General features: G+C 37.4%; 1 protein-coding gene across 1 annotated transcript in view; it reads right to left on the reverse strand.

Annotated features, from left to right (window-relative positions):
* LOC115214837 (amine oxidase [flavin-containing]) overlaps nt 1-9,489 on the reverse strand; it is a 77,242-nt gene extending 67,753 nt beyond the window's left edge. Inside the window, exon 1 of the mRNA XM_029783871.2 lies at nt 9,375-9,489. The gene's annotated coding sequence lies outside the window, so the exon portion shown is untranslated. The remainder of the gene's footprint in view (nt 1-9,374) is intronic.
* Nucleotides 9,490-9,699: the final 210 nt, after the last annotated feature.

A 9,699-nucleotide genomic window follows, 5' to 3' on the forward strand; every position in this document is an offset into this window, starting at 1 on the left:
AAACACACCAGCATCGGTTGTCAAGCAATGCTAGGGGGACAAACACACACACACAGACACATATATATATACATATATACGACAGGCTTCTTTCAGTTTCCGTCTACCAAATCCACTCACAAGGTATTGGTCGGCCCGGGACTATAGCAGAAGACACTTGCCCAAGATGCCACGCAGTGGGACTGAACCCGGAACCATGTGGTTGGTTAGCAAATTACTTGCCACACAGCCACTCCTGCGCCTATTACGTATATTATTTAATAAACACAATATATGTTTTTATGTGCTACCATTAGGTTCATCTGTTAAGAGCATGGCAAACAGCGTTTTTAGTGAGTCTGGTATCCTACCACAATCATCAGACACTGCTCATATGATAAACGAACGAAAAATGGGACGATAGAATGAGAGAAAAAGCGAGAAAAGACGAGAAAAAAGTATATATAAAAGGTCGAAGGTTGAAAAACCGGAAAACGTAAAGGAAATCAGGAAGAAGCAAAATGGGGGTTAAATAGCGCTTTCCATCTCATCCATTTCACTAAGTCTTCGACTTTCTCGAGGATTATACTGATATATAGATTATTCAGTATTGATCCTAAAGATCTTATCAAATTACACACTATTATGGATTTATACCACATGGATTGCTCTACTAAGAACATACCTACACCACCAACAGGGTAAATAGGAAAAATAATAGTAATGATAACGAAATAATTGTAGAATGATATAATACCCAAAATAACATATAATAAAAGAATATAAAAATTTTATTTAAATGATAACTATAAAAGCACACGTATTAGTATACTAGAGTAATATGAAAAAAATATAATATTTATAAAAGGATTCATACAATTTCAGAGTATGTAAGGTAACCTTTCAGATCTATGAGAAAGGAAATCTGGTCCATATCAATCACCTAGTAACGGGTATAGAACAAGCATTTATTCAGCTTTATAGTTTCAGTTAATACGGGTATAAGATAAGAACTGATAGGTGTGATAAGACACCAAAATATAAACAAATGTAATAAAATATAATAGTAATAATATATAAGGCGCAGGAGTGACTGTGTGGTAAGAAGCTTGCTTACCAACCACATGGTTCCGAGTTCAGTCCCACTGCGTAGCACCTTGGGCAAGTGTCTTCTGTTATAGCCTCGGGCCGACCAAAGCCTTGTGAGTGGATTTGGTAGACGGAAACTGAAAGAAGCCCGTCATATATATGTATATATATATATATGCGTGTGTGTGTTTGTGTGTCTGTGTTTGTCCTCCTAGCATTGCTTGACAACCGATGCTGGTGTGTTTATGTTCCCGTTACTTAGCGGTTCGGCAAAAGAGATTGATAGAATAAGTACTGGGCTTACAAAAGAATAAGTCCCGGGGTCGAGTTGCTCGATTAAAGGCGGTGCTCCAGCATGGCCGCAGTCAAATGACTGAAACAAGTAAAAGAGTAAAAGAGTAATATAACAGGGTCCTCCGCAAAAGCAACACCAACGCCCTCTCAAGGATTAGCCAGCCAGAGATGATTTTTATAATGAGAATATCTGAAATAAACACCACTGCTCTGACAAACGGGAATACTAAAACTGAACCCGACCGCTCTCAAAAATTAAATTAAAAAAATAAACAGGAAAAATAATCCTGAATCCTGGTCCGATACCGGATCGATCCCAAAATCTAATCAGTTCGTGCCAGTCACGAGGCCAAACATCCCTGAAAGTTTCATCCGAATCTCATTTCTCACATTTCTTTTTTATTACTTCCAAAGTTACTGGTAATTCACGCACGATGTTCCACATCTAGTTTTGTTTCCGCGTCCGCTCTTAACGCTGCTATTATGGTGTCTTCCAGCGGTTCCTTATTTCTCAGAATTAACCTAGACAGACCATCGGCATGCCCCAACGTTTTTGAAAGCAGATATTCCATTTTATAATCGCAGTTTAACAGAATGGTATCCCACCGCTTCAGCCTGTTTGCCGTATGTGTCGAGATTCCTTTCTTGGATCCGTATATCGTTATTAGAGATCTATGGTCCGTTTGCAACCAAAAACGTTTGCCTGTGGAACTTTTTCTCGCCAAATATACTAGCCAACTCCTCTTTTTCAATATGGCTATAGCTCTTTACCGCCTGCTATAATGTCCTTGATGTGTGAGCTATGGCCTTCTCCTGCTATCGTATTCCTTGTGTAGGAGATCGGTTCCTATCACATACTCGCTAGAATCTGTAGCTAGAATTATCTCTAACTTTGGGTCAGAATGAGTAAGATACAATTTTGAAGTTAACACATCTTTTAACTCGTTAAATGCTTTCTCTCTTCAAACCCATTTGGTATTTGTTTTAGTGATTAAGTGGTACCTTTACCTTATGCATATTTAGGATATTCACTTGGTAACAATTTGCCAAGCCTAGGAATGCTTGTAACATTGTCATGTTCGTCGGGGTCGGCATATTTCGTATTGCCGTCGCCCTTGATGGGTCTGGTCTGCGTCCACTTTCGTCGATTACTTGACCTAGGTATTTTATTTTTTTCTATCAAAAATTCGCATTTTGCTTCTGTCAGTTTTAGCCCATATTCACTTATTCTCTCCAATACTTTCTTTATGTATTCGACGTGTTGCACCCAAGACTCGCTCTTTATCAAAACGTCATCGAGGTATGCGATGGGGAAGTCGCACTTACTTACCATCGCATTCATTATTTGTTGGAATATAGCGGGTGCCTCTTATACTCCAAATAGTAATCATTTGAACTTGTACAATCCACGGTGCGTGTTGATTGTTCTGGATGTGTGCAATCTTATCCTAACTGAATTTCAAGGTACGCCTCTGAGAGGTCTAATTTCGAGAAAATTTTCCCTCCATTTAGTTTAGTAAATACTTCTGGGCTTGGAAGTGGATTATTGTGTGTGAGTAAACAGTCAATTAATCCGGTTGAGAAGTCTGCGCACACTCTTAGCTTTTTTTTTTTATTTATTTTACGTAGACCGCCGGTGCTACCCAGGCTGCATAATCAATATTTTCAATTATATTCAGGCTTTCCAAACTTTCTAGTTCTTTATTGACCTGGTCTACCGCCGCAAATGGCACGTTCCGTTTGGACCTGAAAATAGGTGTAGAATTTTCTTTGATAGCAATCCTTGCTTCTGTTTTTGTGCAACAGCCTAAACCTTCCGGAAAATCTTTTGGGAAAGTTCCTTCCATTCTTTTGTCCCAGTTCATCGACCTCGTTCGTTCGTTTGACTGCTCCGTTTACGTTATTGCGCAAAACGCTAATGGGTGTATTCCATAAATTAAATTTCTCCATACATTCGGTGCCAAATAAATTCATGGATTTTTTCAACACGTAAACATTCAGTTTTTTGGTTCGACCTTTGAACATTATATTACAAACGCGTTCACCCGTGAAATATAATTTTCTTCCCGTAACATCATACGCTATTTTGTTTGAATTACGTAATTGCGATTTACCCATTTGTTCCCATGTTTTCTCATTTATGATTGTGGTGTCATTTTCCGTGTCTAATTACATTCTGACACTAGTGGTTTCAATTCTCACATTCACGAATCTTCTGTTGTAGTCACAACTCTTCCTACTGACAAACTTTTTTTCTTTGTTTCATTTTCCTATCATTCTAGTTTTGCTATGCGATTTTATATGCCCAGTAAATCCGCAGCGAAAACGCTTTGCTTTTTTATACGGACAATCTTTTTCAGGTGCATCCCACCACATGCCATACATGGGTCTACAAACCGATATTTTTCTGTTTTTCCTGCAACACTGTTTTCCAACTCTTTTGCACTGGTCTTATGTGAAAACACTGTTTCCATTGAATTTCTTCCGTGTCATGCCTTAATTTTAATATCCTGTCACACTCTTCCGACAGTTTCTGCAATGTGAAATCCAGGTTCATTTCCAGTTTTGCTAGATTTTTTCGTTCGGATTTCTGCATCCTTTTTATCTGCCAATTCTTGAGCAAAAATCAAACACTTGAAAGTATCTGGAGTAAGCATATCCATCCTAAATCTCTCACATTCTTAGTTGACACTTTTCTATGCTTAAACATTTCCATCTGGTATCAAACAGTGAGCCCTTTTCACTAAACATTTTGCACAAAATGTCAACTGTATCGATGAGATTTATGTCAGACGCTTTCCTTTTTTGTGGGAGGTGGGGCAATATGAAGTTACTATTTCTCATGCTCTGTTGTCGCTAGTTTTCTTAAAACTAGATGCGTTTTCATTTCGTCCGTCCAATCCTGACATTTCAAAAATTTTATGAAATTTTCGAAAGTAAGCCGCGAAGGTTACTCCTTCTTCGAGGTCGTATTTGAGTTCACTTATGGAATTTACTACATGGTCAGGTGAAAACGCATTCTCCGGTTTGGTTGCCAATTTCATTACTTGTAACATTGGCTGCTGCAATCCTTGTTGTTGTCTTCGTTGTTCCTTGAGTTGTTGTTGTTGCTCTTTTTGCAACTCAACTACTCCAGCTAACAAATCTTCCATATTTTACGATTTTCGTAAGTTTGCAACACAAGATTTTTGTTGCTTTTTTTTTTGTCGAGTTATTTAAATTTCCACGTGAATTAGTTTAAGCTCTCCGTGTGAATGTTTTTTTCACTCCGCGTAAATTTGTTTTTCCTCGTCGACACTGTTGTAAAGTGATTTCCTCCCACTGGTGTGATGTGTGAATGCTGTTGTACTGTAGTTGCTGTTTTACGCTAGTAGCCACAATAGTTACTAGTCATTAGATACTGTTGTATCTCTTCGTACCGTAATAGTTATAGACTAACTTCTTCTGCCTTACTATCGCTGATAGCTCCACAACAGACCGACTAGAACTGTCAACTCCCAACTCTCCGAGTCTCGACCCTCTCTTGACGACCAGCTATTAATCTATTTATAATGACTCTATCCTACCACTTTTTACCGTGAAGGGCATACAGTTGTTTCACTATACAACAGAGCTGTATGTCAGTATAGGGGTACCGTAATTACTTTATTTTAGAATCCAGGTATAATTTTTAAGCTTATTTCGTCTGTCTTAACGTTCTAGGTTTGAATTCCGCCGAGGTCAACTTTGCTTTTCATCCTTTCGGGGTCGATACAATAAGTACTAGTTGAGCACTTGGGTCGATATAACTGTTGGCCTTGTGTCAAAATTTGAAACCATTATTATTATCATTATTCCAAATATAAATGCAGTCAATTTCGTTAAAATGCACATCTACGGAAATTGAAAATAACTGCAGAAATTAATTGACCGATTAACCTAATGAGCGTAATTATCAATAACAGTAAGCTTTTATGATTATGTTACACAAGCACAGATTACATAAATCAATAATATAAAAGGGGTCTTATTTAACTTACATTTCGGTTCGTGTACAGATAATTTATTTGCTTCCACTTAGTTCAAGCTATCTTTGATTATTGATATGTATCGATACGACTGACAATAGTTTGACAGCTGTTACGTTATGTTTAAATTCCTCTTGATATTCTTCGAGTACCGAGGCTAATAATCGAGTCATATGTTTCGAGAATGACTGCCATGTTATTTTAATTATATTTTCCGTAATACAATATCTTGTGCACGCATGAATTGCGTTCATGTTCGACTAAGTCCAGGCTTTGTTTTTGTTTACATTACCGATATCACATATTCAATCTATGTGTTTTGTTTCTATGTTTATTAGCTGCAGAATTGTCACCGATAATATTTACATTATTAGAGCTACTTCTAATTCAAAATGTAATTTTGTTTTACTTATGCGGTGACTCCCATGGTAGACTAAATATTAATCAGTTTTAGTGCTTATCGTAAGTCTGGTAAGTCATCACACACTGAGGAAGGTTTATAATACCCCTTATATAAAAGAAGAAACAAAATACTATAGAGAAGAAAAGGAAACGATAAATTCAAATGAAGAACGGTTAAATATTTCTATTGTTAAATGTTTTTGTAGCTTCCATAAATTGGAAAATCTTATTGTTGGTAGATTCTTGAAAATAGATTGCACCTCCAATCTTGGTAGCCAAAATAATGCCATCGAAATAGTCTCCCCACAAGCATAACGATGATTCTACATAGCCTTTTTATGATAAAACTAGCAGTATCGCCCGGCGTTGCTCAGGTTTGTAAGGGAAATAACTATAAAGCATTTTTAGAGAGTTATAGCCAAAAAAATGGAAAAAAATTATGGTAAATTTTTTTTTGAGATTTAAAAAAGGTGGAGTTGCGTCCCCTAGACAGTTTGTGGTTCGTGTTTCTGATTCTCGACCCCATGTCGAATTTATCGATTCTTTTCAGAACTGGGGGAACTTTTCAAAATTTTCACTGCGTTAGTTTTGAATTATGACATTGGGCTATGTGTGTGTCAAGTTTCATCAGAATCGGTTGAAAGCCGTGGTCAGGGTGAGGGTACAACCTAACAAACACACAGACACACACACAGACAAACTGCCGTTTATATAGATATAGATAGATATTATTCACAGGAACTATGGATCGTTCGAAGCTAACGGTCTTTTTAATCTTGCTCAGTATCTGGTGCGTGTTTTACGTTGACGAGTCAAATACCTTTGATTGAGACAGCGAGTCAAATGTCTATGCGTGTACATATATACATACATACGCACATATATGTGCGTTTATGAATACCTATTTATTCATGGTTATAAAGTGTCTGTCACACGTGCTACACATGACGTAGTTCCCTGACGTCAGTGCATCATATATGATACACATTACCAAGCTTTACCGAGTCCCAGAGTAACTTGGGACTTATGGAAGGAAAGCGTTATATTACTTAGAACAGGCCTGACTAAAAGTCTGAAAACAAGCATGGACGTTTGTAACTAACTTGTGAAACTGCTTTAGACAGACAAAGGATTAAAGTGCGCGACATGTAACCATAAAGTTAGAACTCCACATATTCCATTTCACTCGGAGACTTAGTCCGATTATTACATCCTTCTAATGACTTTCACACACGTCTTTGAATTAATTACTTATCCCATACAGGGAAAGGAGAATTTAATACATCAATCAGAGTTTAATTTAGACGGTTATAAATAAAACAAATTGACTCCATTTATTTACCATTTGATTCAGAATTTATTTTACAATTTTTCTAAATCTATACATTTTTAGCTGTCACAGCGTTTAATCCAATTTATTAGACACCTGAGACAGTTGTAAACACCTACTATGATTATACACCACATCGTGGACATTAAAAAGGGTTCGATCGTTTACACATAGTGAAATTGTATTTAAAAACACTACTGCTAGGCTTATAACATTAATCAAGTATTTGTTGTTTGTTCCTTCTCGAGCCACGCCTGGCTCATAAGGGCCGGTTTCCCGGTTTCCTTGGCGTATAGGTTCTCCACCTGGACGGGACGCCGGTCCGTCGCAGGTGAGCTGCAAGATGCAGGAGGAAAGAGTGAGAGAAAGTTGTGGCGAAAGAGTCAGCAGAAGTTCGCCATTACCTTCTGTCGGAGCCGCGTGGAACTTAGGTTTTTCGCTCATAAACACTTACATCGCCCGGGCTGAGATTCGAACCCACGAGGCCATGTGCCTACTCTAACCACGAGGCCATGTGCCTACACAATCAAGTATTTAGTTATACTGATTTCAATATCCATCACATTTTCCGTTGTTAGTTATATTACCTAAAATTATTGATATACCGGAAGTGTTTGTTTTTCAAACTAAACTTTTCTATGGAGTATAACCATAAATTTTAGGTGTCTCTACATTTTAATTTTTATTGATTTATTGATCACATAGTTTGTTTATGTCCGATAAAATTCTATTTACCGAAGAGATTTAATGAAAACTAAATTATAATAGTAACGAAATCTGAACTTTGATAGCATTGTTAGAGCATCAAACAAAATATCTTTGAGAATTTAGCTGCGAACCTTTACGATCAGAGATCTACTTCTGCCGAGGTCAGCTTTGTCTTTCATCTTTTCGGGATCGATAAAATAAGTACCAGTTGAACACTGGTGTCGATATAATTAACTTGGGCTCTGCCCTCAATTTTGCTGGCTTGTGCCAAAATTTGAAACCATTATTATTATTATTATTATTATTATTATTATTATTAATATTATTGAGTGAGAGAGCAGTTCATGCCATCAAAGTGACACTAGGGTAAAATATACGAAGCCCAATATACTCATCATGACTACCCGTCTGATAAGGGCACATCAGGCACATGCATCACAACCATATGTGTGCCACATGGTGATCTCATATCAGGATAAACAGCGCATGACCTTGCAGGTGGGGCCCAGTTAGAATTTTCTTCAGGTTGAGTAGGCCATCCCGCTCAAAAGGTCCCTGAATAAGGATTGTTTAAGGATGTTGAAAGAACTACCCATGTTTCCAGAGATGAATTATTCAAACCCCAAAGAATCCCTCTCAACACATGGCTATGATGCTCCCCCACTACGTCTGCTCGTGATCAGAGATGCACATATCGTCAGCCACTAAGGGACATGCTCAACTGGTTACGGTCAAACAACTTACAAGCAAATCTGTGGTATTGAGCAGAATATTTGCTGTAGCCCATCTTTTATACCAAGACAAAACAATGTACATAATAACACTTCCAATCAGTTAAGATCAGGAGCCATGAGAGCCACTGCCTGGTACTGCATCAGGCATTTATTTTTATTATTATTATTATTATTATTATTTATTATTATTATTATTATTATATTATTATATTATTATTATTATTATTATTATTATTATATTATTATTATTATTATTATTATTATTATTATTACTACTACTACTACTTACTACTACTTCTACTACCACTACTACTACTACTGCTGCTGCTGCTGTTGCTGTTGCTGCTGCTACTACTACTGCTACTACTACTAGTCGTATTCCACCCAAACGTTTCTTATTTAAGAGGAATTCGGCCCAAAAACAGAACGGGGGCGGGGGTCAGTTTTGTTATTGTTTTTCATTGTTTATAATATAATAATATTAAAATAACCGTAAACTTGTGCATAGGTGGGGTACTCATAACAAACTTAGGTAAAATGAAAGGTAAAAACGCTTTCCAATGTGGAATTTGATCTCAAAACAAACTTAAGTGTGTTTTAGTCTGAGGCTAAACTGGTTCAGCCACTGTATTGCCACTAGGTGTGTGTGTGCGTGCGTGCGTTTGTGTGAAGGTGTGTGTGCGTGCGTTTGTGTGAAGGTGTGTGTGTGTGGTGTGTGAAGATGTGTGTGTGTGTGTGTGTGAAAATGTGTCAGTCACAATATGAAGATATCGTTTCCAATTAAGAATGAAACTCGAAGTAGAAAAATGGGTTGAGAAGATGAGAACTTACGTATATCGTGAATGTACGTCCTCCAACGCGATCCCTGGCCTCAAGGAGCTTGACATTAAGACCATGGTCATGCAGTAGCTTGGCAGCAGACAAACCTGAAAGCAAAAGACAGACGGAAACATGAAGCAACAAACAGAGAAGAGACAGAGACAGAGTGAGAGAGAATAACAGATTGCATAAAGTGACAACAGGAAGTGATTCAAAGATTGTATGGTGCAAGAAAGGAGGAAGAATCACAAATTTTATTCGTAAAAGCAGAGAGACAGAATGACAGATTACGTAAGGATTACGGTAGAGATAGATAGAGAGAAAAAGTGTGCCGTAG

Source organism: Octopus sinensis, linkage group LG8 (genome assembly GCF_006345805.1).
Source record: "Octopus sinensis linkage group LG8, ASM634580v1, whole genome shotgun sequence".
NCBI lineage: Eukaryota > Metazoa > Mollusca > Cephalopoda > Octopoda > Octopodidae > Octopus > Octopus sinensis.